Source organism: Tamandua tetradactyla, chromosome 24, assembly GCF_023851605.1.
Source record: "Tamandua tetradactyla isolate mTamTet1 chromosome 24, mTamTet1.pri, whole genome shotgun sequence".
Classification (NCBI taxonomy): Eukaryota; Metazoa; Chordata; class Mammalia; order Pilosa; family Myrmecophagidae; genus Tamandua; species Tamandua tetradactyla.
The window spans coordinates 32,602,754-32,623,599 of record NC_135350.1 but is presented as its reverse complement, the minus strand read 5'-3'; the positions used below and the strand labels follow the sequence as shown (position 1 = coordinate 32,623,599).

The window sequence follows — 20,846 nt, the reverse complement described above, 5'->3', positions numbered from 1 at the left end:
TCACTGTCATTCAACATTGTGCTAAAAATTCCAACTAGAGCAGTTAGACAAGAAAAAGAAATAAAATTATCCAAGTTGGAAAGGAAGAAATAAAGCTTTCACTATTTGCAGATGACATGATCTTATACAGAGAAAGTCCTGAAAAATACAAAACAAAGATAAAAGAGCTAACAAGTAGTTTAGCAAAGTGAGAGGATGCAAGATCAGTAATGTTTGTATACACTAATAATGACCAATCTGAGGAGGAAATCAAGAAACAATTCCTTTTAAATTAGCAAATAAAGAATCAAATGACTAGGATAAATTTATCCAAGTTGTAAAGGACTCATACAAAGAATTCTACATAATGTTTCAAAAGAAATTTTAAAAGACCTAAAAAATGGAAAAACATACAATGTCCATGGATTGGAAGACTAAATATTGTTAAGATGTCAATTCTACCCAAATTGATTTACAGCTTCAATGCAGTAAGATCAAAATTTCACCAGTGTACTTTGCAGAAATGGAAAAGCCAACTATCAAATTTATTTGGAACTGTATAACCCAAATAGCCAAAACATCTTGAAAAAGAAGAACAAATTTGGAATACTCATACTTTCTGACATTAAAGCATGTTTCTAAGCTGAGATCATCAAAATACCATGGTAATGGGATAAATATAGAAATATTGACCAATGGAATCTAATTGAGAATTCAGAAGTAGACTCACATTTATGATTAATTGATATTTGTCAGGGCTGCCAAGTCCACTCAATTGGAAAGAATAATCTCTTCAGCAGTAATGCTAGGGAGAACTGGATATACATATGCATAGAATGAATGAAGACTCCTATTTCACATCTTATACAAAAATTAACACAAAATGGATCAAAGACCTAAATATAAGAACGAGGATCATAAAATTCCTGGAGGAAAATGTAGAGAAGCATCTTCGAGATCTTCTGGTAAGCAATGGTTTCTTAGACTTCACACCCAAAGCACAAACAGCAAAAGAACAGTTATATAAATGGGACCCCTTCAAAATTAAAAAACATTTTTGCTTCAAAGGACTTTGAATAGACAACTGTTCCAGCTTGCTAATACTGTTGGAATGCAATATACCAGAAACAGGTTGGTTTTTACAATGGGGATTTATCAGCTTACAAATTTACAGTTCTAAGGCCATGAAAATGTACAAATTAAAGCATCAGAAGAAGAATACCAAGCAGAAAAATACCATCTATGAAGAAAGGCTGCTGGCATCTAGACACCTCAATCACATGGGAAGGCACATGGCCAGCATCTGCTAGTCCTTCTCTCCTGGTTTTCATTGCTTTCAGCTTCTGGCTTCAGTGGCTCCCTTTCTAAGCTCCTCCAAGAGCTTTTTCTCTGAGCTCTCAGTTTCATCTCTTAGCTTCTCTAGGCTTTTTATGTCTTTTATGAACTTTCAAAAAGGACTCCAGTAAAATGATTAGAACTCATCTTGCATGGTGGGTCACATCTCAATTGAAATAGCCTAACTGAAGGTCCCACCTACAATATGTCAGCACCCACAATAATGGATTAAAAGAACATGGCACTTTCTCGAGTACATAAGAGCTCCAAACTAGCACGCTCCACTGTCTGGACTCCAAAGACATGTTCCTTCCATAAGCAAAACGCAGTCATTCAATCGCAATATCACAAAAAGGCTTAAATCATTTCAGTAACAATAAAGGATAAAGTCTTATCAAAATCATTACAGATGTGGTCTGTCCTGGGGCAAAATTCCCCTCTGGCTGTGGACCTGTAAAACTTAAAACACGTTATCTTCTTCCAATATACAAAGGAGGGACAGTCATAGAATGAACATTCCCATTTTCATAAGGGAAATTTGGAAGGTAAACAGGGATCACAGATTGCAAACAGTTCCAAAAATTTACAGGGTGTACCATTAGATTTCCAGGCCTGAGAGTCATCTATAGAATGATTTTTTAATCTGGGTGTTTGGTAGAGCCCTTTCCAAGGGCTTGCTCAGTGGCCTGTTTTCTCACAAGCATTGGGAAGATGGTCATGATCTTGGCTCCACACACCTCAAGCATCAGGGTGGCAGCCAAGCTCTTTGCCATCTCCAGGCTCCAACCCCTTAGAGCACTGGATGGTAGCCAGACTCTCCCCAATCTCCAGACAAAGTGCCCCATTCTCTCTGAAGCAATATGCCCCACTCTTTCTGAAAAAATGTGACCAAGTTTTCCTCAATTCCCCAGGCATCTGAGGGCCCTGAGGTGATAGCACTATACCTGAAAAATGGGGTGGAAGGTCCATCCACTGTAAACTCTGGGGCAAATTCAACATTTCCATGTGCATTGGTGGGTCTGCCCTCCTGGCCCAAGATGTTTGGCTCCAGACCCTGGCTTCCTTGATTCTGCCTTTAAGTCAGTTTTCCTTCAATTTCTTCCTTTTAGTCTAGACTGGCAGTGGTTCCATTCATAAAGATCTCTCAAAAAAAAACTCATCAGTTTCACTTGCAGCACACAAGAGTCGCAACCATCAGACAATAACTTTCCACAAATCCTTTCTGGATAACACCATCTCCAATCCTGACTCACACTGAAATAGTTGGCTGTTTCCAAGTTTGGTTAAATCCCCACATGGGGTGCTATTCTCTGGGACTCACTTTAGGGAAACACAGAATTTTCCTAAACATCAAATTATGGTTTCTTTGTATCCAAGAGTTCAGTTTCAGCTTATCCCTTTCTTCTCACATATTTCTGTAAGATACAAGAAGAAGCCAGACTTCACTGTCCACATTTAATTTGGAAATCTCTTCAGCTAGGTATCCAAGCTCATCGCTTTCAAATTCTGCCTTCCAACCAAAAACAGGACTCAATTTTTCCAAATTCTCTGCTACTTTAAAACAAGAAATGCCTTTCTTCCAGTTGACAGTTGGCAATGACAACATTCATCATTTCTGTCAAAGGCCCCATTGGAAGTACCTTTAGTCCATATGTCTATGAACAGTCTCTTCAAAGCAACCTAGGCTTTTCCTATCAAGCTCTTCACAGTCCTTCCATAATCTTCCCCATATCCATTCATAAATCCATTCCAGCATATTTGCAAATAAAAGCATCCCACTCCTGGTTCCAAAATCTATTTTGGTTTGCTTAAGGTGCAAGAATGCAGTATACCAGAAATGGGTTGGCTTTTACAAGTGGTATTTATTAACTTAAAAATTTACAGTTCTAAGGTAGTGAAAATGTACAAAATAAGGTATCAACAGGGGAATACCTTCTCTGAAGAAAGGCTGTTGGAAAATGGGACACCTCAGTCACATGGGAAGGCACATGGTCAGCATCTGGTGGTCCTTCTCTCCTTGTTTTATTGCTCTCAGCTTCTGGATTCAGTGACTCTTTCTCTAAGCTTCTCCAGAGGCTTTTCCTCTGAGCTTTCTGTTTCGTCTCTTAGTTTATCTGGGATTTCTCTGTTCTTTAACCTCTCAAACAGGACTCCAGTAAACATATTAAGATCCACCTTGAATGGGGTAGATCACATCTCATTTGAAATAATCTAACCAAAAGTTCCCACCTACAACACATTTGGGACTACAGGAATGGATTTAAAAAACGTGGACTATTCTGAGGTACATAACATAATAGCTTCAAACTATCATCAGCAACCTACTCTAGTGGGAGAAAATATTTTGAAACTACATATCTGGTAAGTGTTTAATATCCAAATAATAGAAAGTAATCCTATAGCTCAGCAATAAAAAGACAAATAACCCAATTAAAAATGGTAAAAGACTTTAATAAACATTTTTCCCAAGAGGAAATACAAGTGGCTATAAAAGCACATGAAAAGCTGTTCAACATCATTAAGTAATGCAAATCTAAACAACAGTGAGATACTATTTCACACCTACTGGAAAGGCTACTTTTAAAATACAGAAAACTACAAGTGTTGGAGAGGATGTGAAGAAATAGGCACAATCATTCAATGCTGGTGCATAGTGCAGCCCCTGTGGATGAAAGTTTGGTGCTCATTAGGAAGCTACATATAGAATTGCCACATGATCCGGCAATCCTGTTACTAGGTGTTCTAGTTTGCAGTATACCAGAAACAGAATAACTTTTAAAGAGGGGAATTTAATGAGTTGCTAGTTTACAGTTCTAAGGCTGAGAAAATGTCCCAATTAAAACAAGTCTATAGAAATGTCCAATCTAAGGCATCCATCAAGGGAAAGATACCTTGGTTCAAGAAGGCCAATGAAGTTCAGAGTTTCTCTCTCAAGTGAGAAGGCACATGGTGAACACGATCATGATTTCTCTCTCATCCGGAAAGGCACATGGTGAGCACGGCGTCATCTGCTAGCTTTCTCTCCTGGCTTCCTGTTTCAGGAAGCTTCCTGGTAGGCATTTTCCTTCTTCATCTCCAAAGCGCTGGTTGATAGACTTTCTGCTTCATGGTGCTGCAGCATTCTCTTCTCTCTCTGAATCTCCCATTCTCCAAAGCATTTCCTCTTTTATAGGACTACAATAAACTGATCAAGACCCACCCAAATGGGTGGAGACATGTCATCACCTAATCCCATTTAACAACCACTCTTGATTAAATCCCATCTCCAGGGAGATGATCTGATTACAGTTTCAAACATACAGTATTTTCAAATGTACATACATAATCCAGTATTGGATTATTCTACTTTTATGAAATGGGATTTTGATTAAAACAGGGCTTTTCTAGGGGCATACATCCTTTTAAACCAGCACACTAGGCACGTACTCAGAAGAACTGAAAGTAAGGACTCAAGCTGACATTTGCAGAGCAATGTTCGTAGCTGCACTATTCACAATTGCCAAAAGGTGGACTCAACCCTAGTGTCCATCAACTGATGAATGGATAAAGAAAATGTGGTATACACATATGATGGAATATTCTAAAATGAATGAAATCCTCATGCAATGCCAAATGGATAAACCTTGAGAACACTATGTTGAATGAAATAAGCCAGTCACAAAGGGACATCTATTATATATTGTGATGAACAAATAATAATAAGCAAGCTCATAGAATTAAAATGTAGAATATAAGTTACCAGGAGATAACTCGTACAGTAATTCTATTTAGGCTGATGGTAAAGGTTTGGAAATGGTCGATAGTGATGGTAGTACTTTATTGTGAGTGTAATCAACATCACTGAACTACATAGGTGAATGTGGTTAAAAGGGAAACACTAGAATGTATATATTATTAGAATAAAAATTTTAAAAAAAAACATGAAACTGTGCAACACAGTGAACCCTATTGTAGATAATTAACTATAGTTAATCATACAAGTACAGGAATGTTATTTCATGGGTTATAACAAATATATGATTCTAATACAAGACAGTAATAATAGAGTTTAATATGTGGAAAAATATCCCTAACATAAATAATAGATGATAGAACTATTTTAATAATCTTTTGATAATTATAACAAAAATAATTACTGCTAAGAAAAATATTACAATTATTTAAAAAGTGCCATCACTAATTGGAACAAATATTCCACACCAATTCAAGTATTGGTGATGGGTGGTATACGGGAAACCTGTATTTTATGCATGATTGATTTGTAAACTCACAAATTTTCTAATAAAAAAGTAATATACAAAATGTTTGACAGTCACATTTGATTTGATACCAACTTGACTTCAATAGCATACACATGCACTATTCTTTACCCTCCATTCCTACCCCATCTTTTTTTGTACTTGCTACTAATTATATCTTGGTACACTGTATGTCTAAGGCCATTGATTTAGCATTACTTTTGTGTGTTTGCATTTGAGTACCTGTAGGAAGTAAGAGGTGGAATGACATACCAAAAAATTTACAATAATATTGGCATTGATAATTACCCAAACAGTTACCTTTACCAAACATGGAACCAACCTACCATTTCAGCATGAGTAAGGATTTGAGATGGAAAGGATTTGTGGAAAAGTTTGTATCTCTTTATGTCACTTTGAACTTTCTAGTGTCCTTTGCTTTCAGTCTGCAGAACTCTCTATAGCATTACTTGTAAGGCAGGTCTAGTGGGGATGAACTCTCAGCTTTTGTTTATCCTGTGATGTCTTGATCTCTCTTTTTTTTGAAAGTTTCACTGGAGATAAAATTCTTGGTTGGAAGTTGTTTTCCTTCAGCCCTTTAAGACTTTGAACCCACTTCCTTCCTGCCTCCATATTTTCTGTTGAAAAATCTGAACTTAATCTAATTGGCAAACTCTTGTATATAACATGTTGCTTTTCTTTTGCAGCAATTAGAACTCTCTCCTTGTCCTTTGTGTACTACAGTTTGATCAGTTCTAAGGCTGAGAAAATGTCCCAATTAAAACAAGTCTATAGAAATGTCCAATCTAAGGCATCCATCAAGGGAAAGATACCTTGGTTCAAGAAGGCCAATGAAGTTCAGAGTTTCTCTCTCAAGTGAGAAGGCACATTTGTGACGGGGCACATTTTCCTTCAAGTTTATCCTGTTTATTGTCCTCTGGGCTTGGCTTCTTGGATGTGTGTATTCATGTATCTTGCTAAATTTGAGAAGATTTTTGTCATTGTTTCTTTGAATATTCCTTCCAACATTTTTTTCTTTCTTCTCCTTCTGGGACTCCCATAATGCATATATTGTTATACTTGATGGTGTCCCAGATGTCTCTGAGGCTATTTTCACCTTTTTCTAATATGTTTTCTTTCAGCCTCATATATCAATTGTCTTATTTTTTACTTCACTGATTCTTTCTTCTGCTAGTTCCAATTTATTCTTGATACCCTCCTGGAAAATGTTTATTTCAGTTATTATGAGCTTCAAGTACAGTGGTTCTGTTTTGTTTCTTTGACTTTTAATCATTTGTTTGTACAGAGTACATTTTTAAATGTTAACTCTGTGGCTTAATTACTGAAATGATGTTTCTTAAACTTGTAGGCAGCTGGTGATATAATAGCTTTTCTTGACGTGAGGAACTAAAAAAAAGTCAAGAATATCTAAGCAGAAAACAGCTTTACCACCTTTCAAATTTGCTTTTCATTGGCCAGTGGTCTCTGTCAGAGTTCATCCCTCCTGTCACACTGATGATAGGCCAAGGTGAATGCAAAGTGCAGCGTCCTTCCTGTCTGTTCTGAGCCTGTGTCTTGTCTTTTTTTTTTTTCTCTACATCCTTGCCATTTTAATTTTTCCTCTTTTTTTTTTTTTTTTGATTAAGGCCTTCCTAGCCTAGTTTTATCTCACTGTGGTTTCAACTTGTATTTCCGTAATAGCTAATGATGTTGATGACCTGTTTGTGTGCTTTGGATATATCTATTCAAGTCATTTACCCATTCTTTAGTTGGGTGGTTTGTCTTTTTGTCATGAAATTTCAGGAGTTCTTTATATATCCTAGACATTACACTCTTCATAAGTTATATAGTTTCCAGATATTTTCTCCCATTCTGTTGGTTCTTTTCACTATTTTGATAATGCCCTGAGATGCTCAACTCTTTTTTATTTTGACGGAGTCCAATTTGTCTGTATTTACCTTTTGTGGTTGTGCTTTTGGTATCTTATCTAATAATCCAAGGTCCTGAAGATTTTCCACTATTTTTCCTTCTGAGAGTTTTATGGTTTTAGCTCTTATATTTATGTTATTGATTCCTTTTGAGTTGATTTTGTATAAAATTTTTAGATTTTATTAGAGGAGTTGTAGGTTTACAAAAAGATCAGGTGAAAAAATACGGAGTTCCATATATCCCTCCCCATTATAACATTTTGCCTTAGTGTGGTAACTTAGTTACAATTTATAATGGAATATTATTATAATTGTACATTAGGTTTTAAGTTTGTGTTGTGCAGCTGTACATTTATTTTGTATTTGTTGTTTTTGATAATTTTTATTCTAGCAATACATATATCACCTAAAATAGCCCATTTTAAATTCATTCAAATATGTAATTCAGTGCTGTTAATTATATCCACAACATTGTGCTACCATCACCACTATACATTACCATCACCCCAAACAGAAACTCTGCAATAATTAAAAATTAACTCCTCATTCTCTACCCCTACCCACCAGCCCCTGATAACCTATATTCTAGTTTCTGACTCTGCTTATTGTAATTACTTCATTTCAGTGAGAGCATAAAATATTTGTCCTCTTGTGTCTGTCTTGTGTCACTTAACATGATACCTTCAAGGTTCATCCATGTTGCCACATGTATCAGAACTTTATTCCTTTTCACGGAGGAATAATATACATATATATTATAAGTTTGTCTTTGTGCCAGTACCAAACTGTTTTGTTACTACTGCTTGGTACTAAGTTTTAAAATTGGAGAGAGTGAGTCCTTCAACTTTGTTATTTTTAAAGATGATTTTGGCTATTTGGGCCTTCTTACTCTTCCATATAAATTTGGTGATTGTCATTTCTATTTCCTTGAAAAAGGTTTCGGGATTTTGATTGGGGGATTGTGTTGATATGTAAACCACTTTGGGTAATATTGACATCTTGACAATATTTCATCATCCAATCCATGAGTATGGTATGCCCTTCAATATATTTAGGTTTTCCTTAATTTCTTTTAGTAATAATTTATAGTTTTCCATATATAAGTCCTTTGCATCCTTGGTAAAATTTATTCCTAGATATTTGATTATTTTAATTGCTGTTGTAAATGGAATTTTTTTCCTTAATTTCATTTTCAGGTCGTTCATTACTAATTACAGAAACACTACTGATTTTGCATTTTGGTAGTGTACACTACCATGTTGCTGAATTTGGTTAGCTTCATTATAGATTTTTCAGGATTATCTATATATAGGATCGTGACCTCTGCAAATAGAGACTGTTTTACTTCTTCCTTTGCAATATGGATGCATTTTATTTCTTTTTCTTGTCTAATTGCTCTGGCAAGAACTTTCAGCATAATGTTGAATAGCAGTGGTGACAGTGAACATCCTTGTCTTATTCCTGATCTTAAAGGAGAAGCTTTCAGTCTTTGATCATGAGTGTGAAGTTAGCTGTGGGTTTATCATATAAGCTGTTTATCATGTTGAAGAAAGTTCCTTCTATTCCTGGTTTTCCAAGTGTTTTTTATCAAGAAGAAATGCTGGCTATTGTCAAATGCCTTTTCTGCACCAATCAAGATGATCGTGTGTTGTTGTTGTTTTGCATTGTTCTAATAATATAGTGTATTACAGCAATTGATTTTGTTATGTTGAACCATGCCTGAGGAAAATCCCATTTGTTTGTGCTGTGTAATTCTTTTAACATGCTCTTGTATTCATTTTTCTTGTTTGTTGAAGATTTTGGCCTCTATATTCATAAGGGATATTGCTCCATAATTTTCTTTTCTCGTTATATCTTTATCTGGTTTTGGCATTTGGGTGATGGGTGATGCTAGCCTCATAGAATGATTTAGAAGTGTGCCTTCATCTTCAATTTTCTGAAAAGTTTGTGCAGTACTGGTGTTCGTTCTTCTTGTAATGTTTGGCAAAATTCACTGCAAAGTTACCTGATTCTGGGCTTTTCTTTGTTGGAAGGTTTGTTTTTCTTTTTTAATTGAGAAATCTTCACATACATTCTATACATGGTGTACAATCGATGGCTCATAGTATTATCACATACTTTTGTGTTCATTACCATGATCATTTTTTAGAATATTTGCATTACTCAAGAAAAAGAAATAAAAAGAAAAAGCTCATACATACCATACACCTTACCCCTCCCTTTCATTGACCATTAGTGTTATATTGGAAGATTTTTTATTATTGATTCAATCTTTTTACATCTTATTGGTCTGTTGACATCTTCTATTTCTTCTTGAGTCCATGTAGGTAGTTTGTGTGTTAAGAATTTGTCCATTTCATTCAGCTTGTCTAATTTGTTGACATATGGTTGTTCATAGTATCCTCTTTAACCATTTTTATTTCCATGGGACCAGTAGTAATGTTACCCTTTCATTTCTGATTTTAGTCATTTTCACCCACCACTACCACCCCCCACTGCTGAATCTCTCCTTTTTTATCAGTCTAGCTAAGGGTTTGTCAATTTTATTAGTCTTTTCAAAGAACTAGACTTTTGTTTTTGTTGGTTCTCTCTATTTTTTTTTGCTTTTTTTTTGTTTTAGTTCTCTCTATTTTTTTATTATTATTATTATTCTCTATTTCATTTGCCTGTACTCTTTGCTACTTCCTTCCTTCTGCTCACTTTGGGTTTAATTTGCTTTTCTCCATCTAGATACTCCAGTTGTAAAGTTAGGTCTCTAATTTGAGATCTTTCCTCTCTTTTACTGTAAGCATTTAAAGTGATAAATTTGTCTCTCAGTACTGCTTTTACTGCATCCCATAAGTTTTGTTATGTTTTGTTTTCATTTCATTCACCTCAAGATATATCCTAATTTCCCTTTTGATTTCTTCTTTGACCAGTTGGTTCTTTGAGTGTTTAAGTGTGTCTTATTCCTACATTTGTGAAATTTCTAGTTCTCCCTTTTGTTGATTACTAGCTTCATTCCATATGGCCACAGAAGATAAATTGTATGATTTCAATGTTTTAAAATTTTTTGAGACTTGTTTCATGACCCAACATACGATCTATCCTGGAGAATGGCCCATGTGCACTAAAGAAGGATATATATTCTGCTGCTGTTGAATAAAGTGTTCTATATCTGTCTGTTAAGTCTAGTCAATTTTGAGTATTTTTCAAGTCCTATTTCCCTATTGAACTTCTGTCTACATGCTCTATCATTACTGAAAATGGGGTATTGAAGTCTCCTGCTATTAATGTAGAGGCATCTATTCCTCCCTTCAATTCTGTCAATATTTGCTTCATTTTTTTGGACTCTGTCATTAGGTACATATATATTTATAATTGTTATGTCTCCTTGTTGAATTGACCCCTTTATCAGTACATAGTCACTTTCTTTGTCCCTTTTAACTGTTTTTGACTTAAAGTCTATTTTATCTGTTACGAGTAAAACTACCCCAGCTCTCTTTTGGTTATTATCCACATGGTGTTCTTTTCCTTCCTCTAACTTTCATCCTACCAATGTCTGTGTATTTATGGTAGTCTCTTGTGAACAGCATATTGTTATGCACTGCTTTTTATCCATTTTGCCAATCTGTGCCCTTGAATGCAGAGTTTAATCCACTTACAATTAAGGTAACTACTAATAATGCAGGACTTTCTTCTGCCATTTTGATAAATAGTCCTTGTAATTCTTACACCTTTTTGACCCTCAGTTCTTCCATTGATGCCTACTTTCATATTTATTTGAAATGTGTCTTGTCTTGAGCTTGTGCTTGCAACTTGCTTTGGACTTCCCTTGCTTGCAGGGGTTTGAATACCCTCTCAGCTTTCCAGGAAAAATCTTCTCTCTTTCCTAGTTCTTCCACTCCAGGAATTAAAGCCTGTAAGCTTTTTTCCCCCAAGCCATCTGCTGCAATTGTTTCTTATACTGCTTCTTTTTTCTCAAGTTGCTTTTTTTGCATTCAGGACAAATTCTATGAGGCTGATGGAGAGGAATTCCAAAGTCAGTCTTTCCCAGTCAGAACAAGACAAGGACCTGTGAAGGGAACACCCATTTGCTCCAAACTGCCCTGGGGAGGGGATGAGGGATTTGCCATGAGGGGTGCCAGGAGCTTCTTCCACATGACTTCTAAAAACTGTGCTTTCTTAACTCAGCCCCAGCCCAGCTAAAGCAGCCCTTCTACTGTCCTCCACAGTCCTGAGGGAGCATACTGTCTTTAATTCTTTCCATTGCATTTGTCCAGGGCAGGTTGGAACAATGGTAACGCTCAGAGCAGGACTTCTGGCAATCCGAAGTAGCTAATCAAAAAGCAGTGATCAGTGCTCACTTCGCCAGCACATATACTAGAATTGGAACAATGCAGAGAAGATTAGCATGGCCCCTGCACAAGGATGACATGCAAATATGTGAAGCATTCCAAATTTAAAAAAGAAAGAAAGAAAAAAAAGAAAGCAGTGATCAGCAACCAGCCACAGATCTTGGGATGTGGATTTTTATGTCCTTCTCTGGTACCAGCAAGCTATGCAAGGGGTAAACCTCACTGCTACCTAGCACAAGAGGGATAGGCACCAGTAATTGCTGCATGGAGGGAGGAATTTATTGCTATTTAACATAATTTACCAGCCTCTTTCTCCTGTTCTTCCCTGGATGCTTTGCAATGTCTTACTGGATACTGGAGTTTCAAAATAGTTGATTCAGACACTTCATGCCTGTTTAGTAGTTGTTCTGGTGGAGGAATTAGTTCCTGGAGTTTTCTACTCCACCATCTTCCCCCTGACTTGCTTTACTCTTAAGATTATAAAATATGCATTTTTATGATAGAACTTCCTTGAAAACATCTTAAATCTATATAAAAGTTTTTACATGACTGTTCCATACTTTTTATAGGCATTCATCTTTTTTTGCTTTTATAAAAATCATTGATGCCATGATCCCAGAGATGTGAAACAATATTGCAAATATACCTATATCTAATACCTTTTCTTAAAATTAATGCCTCAAAGCTATAATAACAAACTGTTGTTATGGTAACTTCTGGAGAAGGGTGGGGTAAAAGTGAGTCCCGAGGAGCACTGTTATTCCTTAACATATGTACTTCTCCATTACTTAAGGAGCATATATTATTTGTGCAATTAAAATATTCTAAAATAAAATAACATTGTAATGAACACATTTGTATATAAAACTCTTCCTAAATTTCAGATTATTGACTTGGCATAAATTTCCAGAAATGAAATTACTAAATTAAAGTGTCTGAACATTTTGAAGCCTTTTGATTAAAAGCTGGTAAATTGCTTTCCTAATGAGCTGTCATGAGTAGTCTCTTGAGGAAAATAGTAAACAAATGAACCAGAAGGAAATATTCTCATCACAAATTTCAAATGAGCTTGGCTCATCAAAGTTCAATTCTAAATATACCCCTTAACTCTTTCAAGTGTTTTCTCTTACTGGGAAAGTTAAACTAGATAATTGTTCCAAAAATGCATTAGGCATATATAATAAGCTCTCTGTTTTAATATTATCTGTTTAAATATAAGAAAGCAAGTTTTTAAGATCTTTGTTATAGAAGTATGTATTTAATTTCTTTGAACTTTGAATAAACACTTGGAATTTTTTTTCCAATTACAAAAATTTTGGCAATAACTTTCAATATGCATTTATTTTGTTTGACTCACATGTGAAATACAAATAGAGGTCATCTTTGATTTATTACAAAATATGTTTCCATTGTTGATTTCATTGCTTTCTTTGAACTTTTTAAAGTGAAACGATGATCTTTAAATATTGAGAAAAGACAACATTGATTAGGACCTGAAATAATTAAGTTTTTTTCCTATTTTCTCAAAAGAAAATTATCAGAAAATCCAAAGTATTTTGTGGGGGGGTTATTCTTGGTTTATGGTGGCCTACAATTTTAGAATAAAATTGGAAATAGTTAAACTGTAAATGGGTCATTAAATTTTAAGTATTAAACCAAGAAGGGAATAAGGTATAGTGAAAATGGTTTAGGGCTTGGCCAGACAGACTTGAGTTTAAATACCAACATTGCTGCTTATTGGCCCTATTACTTTGAATGTTATTTAATCTTGCTTAGATGTAGTATTTTTCATCTCTGAAATACAGAATGGAAATAACTGCAATGTTTTTTTTTAGGTTTGCAACTTAACAGATGCTTAATAAATGGTAGCTATAATTTTATGCCCAAGTCAATATGAGATGTGTGCTATTACAAATTTTTAAAATAGAAAATGAATTATGCTATCCATTACCTGAACTATACCCTTATGACCAAATGCTCAAGACTATTTAATTTCATTTGGCTATAAAGAGTTATATTTTAATTTTCTGAGATATACTTATATATTTATATATCGATAACCAAATATAAATATATTTAAATATACAGAGAGTCATTGCTACGTAAACTATATGTTTTATTATTTTTATTGTATAGTACTAAGCACATTTATATGTTCAATGAATATTCATTAAGCACTTACTATATGCCTGGCAATGTTCTAGCTGAGCACCATTGCATTTGAGGTCAAAATGAGACACAAATACCTGCCTTTGTAGAGTCTGCATTCAAATACCGGAGAAGGGCAAAAACAAGACAAATGAGTAAAATATACAGTATGTTAAAAGGTGATATGTGCTATTTAGGAAAACAGACAAGAACTGGAAATAAAAGAATAGGTGTCAGGGAAGACATCCTTACTAAGATAGCATTTTAATAATGACCTGAAGGAAGTAAGGGAGCGAGTAGCATAGATGTCTGAGGTAAGAGTTTTAAACAGCAAGTGCAAGAGCTCTGGAGGTGAGAACATACCTGGAGCAGGCCCTAGTGGCTCCACATGATCTCATGGCATTAATGGGAGGACTAAAACATTTAATATACATAAAGCACTGAGAAAATAATCTACCAAATGCAAAGAACTTAATAAACTTTACTTATTACTAAATAACTGTCATTTTATTTGATGGTCATTAAATAATATTTAGGCATCTAATCTTAAACATTTGTGATTTTATTTAATGAAAAATAATATTTTCATATTTATTTCAAACTGTTTAGTTGCATTTATGTATTTGGAATCATGTATATTTAAGCTCATGCCATTTAAGTCACTGTGTAAATATTTTCTAGCTCTAACCATATGAAATGTAATACTCACATAGATTATATTCTTGTAAAATAAGACATGTCCTATCTCTCAAATTATGTGTGAAATTCTTGTTTCCTCCTACATCCAGCATGGCACTAACTTACGCATGATATATTTTTATGGAGATTTCTTCATTGAATAATGAGGGAATCTGCATGTTATTATTAAGTAACTATGTACAGTTTTATAGATTGGCTTCAAAACCATAGCTAACTATATTTTATCATGCAGATTATAATTTGGGATGCCCTCATTAGCTCATTTGTTAATTTTTTTATTGTCTACAAGTATTATTACTTATACAATACAAATATAATAAAAAGGTGCTATTCATGTAAGGAAAGCTATTATAAGTTAGTGTGTTAGCGATTGTGAATTAAATTAAGATTGCCCGTGGAGCGAGTTTCTAAACAGTGTATCATGGGAGCATAGGCTCAGGCACAACAGAGTTCTCAAAAAATGACCACTTTATTATGTAACCAGCAGAAAATGTCCAAAAGGGCAGGGAAAGGGGTCCCATCTTGGCTGGTCCGATGGGGGGCCAACTGCTTGGGCCCCCAAGGATCAGTCAGCGGCAACTCCACAGACCCCCTCTTGGCATCAGAGATGAGGGGCCCCTGTGCTTTCTAGTACATGGATATTTATACACTGCAGGGGAAGGGATGCCTGCCATTGAGCAAAAAGCATATATCAGACAATATTTGTGTAGATTAGCACTAACATACTGCTTGTATCTGGTTTGAAGTTCAAGATATGGTCAGGCCACTCCATTAGACCCAATGTCTCCTCTCAGCAGTGAAACATAGTGAAACGTGGGCGCACATAGAATAGGAGGGGTAGCAAGGGCTGGGAGATGGCTACTGAGCATTTCTGTGACTTTCATAGCATAGCTGTATTATGCTTTTTATTTCAATGAATCAATTCATCTGACTCTGAATTTGACTATTTCTTTTGTCTGTTTGCTACAGCTTTATTTTGCATTAATTAGAAATTTTAAAAGTGCAGCCTTGACTACATGTAACATTTTGAAGTCTATTTTTTATTAGCTTCCAAAAGCAAAGGGAAACTCATGAGGGCAAGACTAGTGTCATGTTTAGAAACTCTCATTCATGATATTATCTAGTTGAAATAAACTGAACATTTGGTTGACATCTTTGACATTTGCTTCACCCAGCTGTACCCTCTTAAGATAACATTGAAATCCAAAAAGGCAAAGATGGATTTGACTCAGATGAAAATTGGTTGAAGAATTATGATCTGAGAACTAGATAACCCCTAAGGGTGGTTCTTCTCAAATTACCAAGCTGTTTTACTCTCTATTTAAAGTATTTGACATTGGAAGACATCATTTTATATAGCAGCAAGCTGAGAAAGCACTCTTAAATTATTTTTTCAGGAGAAGTGTGCATTTTAACTGTTTTTGGCATGGTTGAGGAGTATAGCATACAATTATTTCTGTATGTAAAATTCCTCACAGAAAGTTGAAATGCTGTGGTAAATTATTATTAATATTATATTCTCTATGAAGCAAAATGAGAAATTTAATTTTTACCCTTAGTCAAAAGTCCACAGTTATCATATTATATCAGAATACAGTAAAACTACCAGAGCACCAATAATTTGCTGCCATAAAAATCGAGAAAAAGTAATGTGGAAAAACCTAACAAAGGAAAAATAGAACAAAACTTCTTCTAAAATAAGTATGTGGAGTTGAAAACAGAGATAATCAGTCCTAGAGGATCCAAGACATTTAAGTGAAGAAAGGAAATGTGGTTGGATAACAAAGATCAAAGAATTATTGGTCAAGAGTAGAAATGAAAGGATCTTAGCCAAAAGGTAAGGAAGCATTGATCCAAGGAAGGAAGAAGTATGGCTATAATTTGGGTATCAAAGAAGAAACAATTGATAAGACATAAAATATCTGTTTCTCATATTCAGTCCTTTCCACTTCTTCTCAATTGTACTTTCATTTCTGTAGTACTGTTCTCCCATAAATTCCGCTCTCAGTTGCACTTATCCATCATGCATTGTCTAACCAAATCACCCACCAACTTTCTCACTAGCCACTTCCACAGGACCCTACCCAAGCTTCTCCTTTATTATAACAAACCCCCATCTGGGTTTACTCTCTCACCCCTCATGCTTAATAGAAGCTTACTTCCTACTTATGACACCACTTCCTTTGAAACACTCTCAGGCTTATACTCTGTGTCTTCCAATCCACCACAGAATATAATTTCAGTCCTTTACAAATCTTGTACTGATGTTTTCCAAACATTGACTTATGTTTATGCTTTTGCCTTGACAATATCTGAAACCCATAATATAAAACCACAAACATCTAGTCATATGCTTCACTCCCCATGTCTAGGCATCAAGAACACCTTCCAGACATTTATCCTTGTTCTAGAATTAATGATTTGTATAAGTGAATCAAAATTTTTCTTTCTTCTCATCTGTTCTCTTACATGGCAGCAATGTTGATGGCTCATTTAACCGTCCTCAGAGTTATTTCCCCTCTTTATTATCTGGTCACCTTCCTTTTCATTTCCCTAAGTTATGCAAGCACGCATAATATTATCAATAATTCATAACACCTGAAAATGCTCACCACCAAGATGTCAAATTCCAAACATTTGTATCAAATAAATGTCAAAGTGATGACTGAGTGCTTTGACGGGGCATTTAAAGTTGGAAACATGAATGTTTAGTGCATTTTTTATAGTTGAGGCTTTTAGCCTCAACTTCATGTATTTTCGTATTCATCCTGAATTTTCTTAACACTCACTTAGTGTGGGTCTGGATCATATTGCCATTACACAAACACAATAAATCAAAATTCAAGAAGAATAATTTACTTTGAGAAATATAGAACCAAGAGACCAGAATATTTGTGTGTACTGGTCAGTGCACATTGTCTATAGCACAAATCAAATAATTATTGAAAGTTTACTTTTGTAAATGCCAGAGAATCTTAAAAGAGATAAATAGTAGTGGCCACTCTGATGAAATTACAGTAGCTCAGTACACGCATTTCCTGCCATAGTCTAAGGTCAGGGTGATACTAATGTTAGATTGTACAGAAGACTCACTATTGTGTTGTCATTCTTTGGCTCTATTTTCTCTGTTTGTCAGTTCTGTAGACAGTTACTACCGACAAGGAACAAACCAGTTGATTAGGAGACAACCAGAGAGCATCAGACTAGGAGTAGGAGAGTCCACTTTGCCATTTCTTAGTTGAGCATCCTTTGACAAGTCACTTTACCTGTCTAAACTTCTGAGTTTTTCCTCAACTGTAAAATGGAAATAATGACATCTTTCTCATATTGGTTGTGTCCATTTAATGAGGTAATGTATTTGAAAATGATCTGTATTTTGTAAAGCTCTATAAAATGCTCTGTGTGTGTGTGTGTGTATTTTGACATACCAGGCCAGAGAACATAACTGAGACTTTTGGTAAAAACAAGAGTTGTAATTTCACAAAGAACGTATTTACATTACTTAAAGGGGGATCCTTGTATAAACAATAGCTATAGCCATTCTTTACTACTTTGCAGCAAATTCCATTTCAAAAGACAGCATATTCCTTTCTTTTTCCCCTATTCATAGAGTGTAACCTATTTGAGGTCTTGACACGAGATATCTCCTTTCTATCTACTATCTCTTATTCTTTATCTCAGCTGACTCTGATCTTTGCCCTCTTCCTAACACTGAATAGCTTGATTTCTTCTCTGCGTACCTCAGCTTCTCCTTCAAACTAAAATTCCACTTCTACACTAGCTGTCACTATTTCCTTACCTCATAGTCAGTTCTTTCCCATCTCAATAAAAACTCCACCACTTCTAACACCACTTTGAAAACTTCTCTCTGTAAAAATAAGAATGACTTTTTAATTGTCTTACTCTATAGTTTCTTCCCTCACATTATTTGACATCGCTGCAAGATTTGATACTTCTTGAATCTTTCTCCTCCCTTCTCATTTACCACAGTGAATAAAACTGACATTCACAAAGAATGACTGAGACTAAAATCTGTGAAATTGTCTCAAAATGTTAGTAAAAACCTTTCAAGTGATTGCTAAATTCTAGGTCTCCTTTTCATATCAAATTTGAAACAATATGCCCAATTCTCCCCATAACCCCTATCAAAACCCTCAACATCTTCTAAGTTCCTGCTCAAATGTCAGTTTTATCCACAAAACGTTTCCTGTCCATTACTCACTCCCTTCTCTAGAATCCCAAATATTTTCACTTTACTTTTACAATACAACATGTGTCATGCCCAGAATAAATCTTATTTTAATGGTGTATAAATTTTCTTCATAAGATTATACAGAAATCACGCAAAGATCATTCTTTCCACATTTTAGATTTTCAATACTAGAATTTTGAGTAAAGAATCAAGATCAGAGTTCATTAGCCCACTCTACATTATTCTTTCTAAATGTTCCTTTGGAAAAAATGCTTAATAAAATGAAGATATGTATCTTGAAACTGTTCAGTAGTTCTACAAATATTAAAACAGCTCCACTTGGATATTTGAAGAACATTGTGTTTATGGAGTTTGGAGACAAGGAATTTAATGTAATCATTTTAATGTAAGTAAGCTCAAGTGCCCCTAATATCGTCATGATTTGATGTCTGAATCAAAGTAAATAATTATTTTCATAAGCAGTGAGAAACAGTTATTTTCTGAAAAGCTCAATAGTTTGTTGACTCAGTCTCAAAATCCTTCATGCACAGTGGAAAAAAGTATGCACATTGATTTGCTTATCATTCTGATTCTTGTGAACAAAAGGCAGAGTTGATGGACTTCATATCAAGTGTAAGACCTCAGGATATAATCTAGTGCCAAAAGGTAGACATAGAAAATGACTGTCACATTCATCCAGATGGCAAGAATTTGGTCTATTGAGTTTCATTTTGCCCCTACATGCTTTCATTGGAATTCAAGGTGTATGTCTTCCATGCTAGAAATTAGTTACCACCCATATTTTAATTTACTCTCAAGAGGAAGATACAGTGGTAAATGCTTCAAAATGTGAGTCAATTTCTCATTTCAGAAAGAAACATCATTCTTCTATTCTTATTTCAAAAATTGCTGGGTTCTATGTAATTATAGATATACATTATATCTATAATTAATATATATTAATATATATAATAATATAGATATAGATACATTATATCTATAGATACATTATATCTATACATAAAAGTTTTATAAAATATTTTTATCACTCTACTTTCAAAGCTCTTAATTATGATTCCATTTTTTGTATCCTCAGAAGAACAATTAGTCAAACATTTTTGCGTTTCTTTTCTGTTTTATGCCATATACTTTTATAAACTGCTGCATGGATCAGATCATTTCTTCTTACTCCTTCAAAATGATTACAGAAATCACTTTGAAATTCCAAATGCATATCTGTTCTATTTTATTCAGCTACATATCTGTACTGCTGCTCTATCAACACAGTTAATTAGTATTTGTAACTAGCAAGCATGTGCAAGCATAACTAACTTATTATATAACAGATCAACACAACAGCTTGTCTCTGCAGGGTTTAATAAATCAGACTTACCTATAATGTCTGATAAAAGCAGAAGAGACTCTGATATATATCTTATTATTTTATAATAATTACATGAAAGTAAATAAGTAAAAGTAAGCGTGGGTTCTATTTCTATTTGTGGAAATGAAATATACTAATTGAAATGATAACTTGAGCTCAGGTTTCATTAAAGACAGAAACAATTTGTATTTTATACTCTAAAATAGATATGTTGAAAATTAGGCTTAAGATTAATTAATAATAAGATAACATATAAAATGTACTGTCAACTTGTTTCCCAAATACTGTCATTGCAAAACATGTGGAAAACACATGGTACAGCATTCCTATGGCATCAATTAAAAAATAAATTTCCATTTCAATAAGAATAAGTTACATTTCAAAGTTTTTCATTTTAAAGTTTTCTGAATATGCTGCGTTAGTCTTTTTAACTTCAAAAGCATTCATCTTCAGGGTATATAAGGATGTGACTTAAAACTGTCCACTAAGGGTATCCTGTTTAATAGAAGTAATGTAATATGATTTGCTAAAAGTAAGTACTTTGGTATTAGGCAAACCTGGATTTGAGCCCGAGTTTTGCCACTTCCTAAGCTGTGACTGTTTCAG

The 20,846-nt window shown here is 34.6% G+C and overlaps 1 protein-coding gene and 1 non-coding gene across 4 annotated transcripts in view; both read left to right on the top strand.

Moving 5' to 3' along the window:
- Window positions 1-20,846, top strand: part of GRID2 (glutamate ionotropic receptor delta type subunit 2) — a 1,588,850-nt gene that overhangs the window by 1,495,875 nt on the left and 72,129 nt on the right. The window lies entirely within an intron of this gene.
- On the top strand, window positions 11,819-11,925 carry LOC143668648 (U6 spliceosomal RNA). The gene has a single exon (XR_013168513.1). It is a non-coding gene; the product is annotated as a U6 spliceosomal RNA (small nuclear RNA).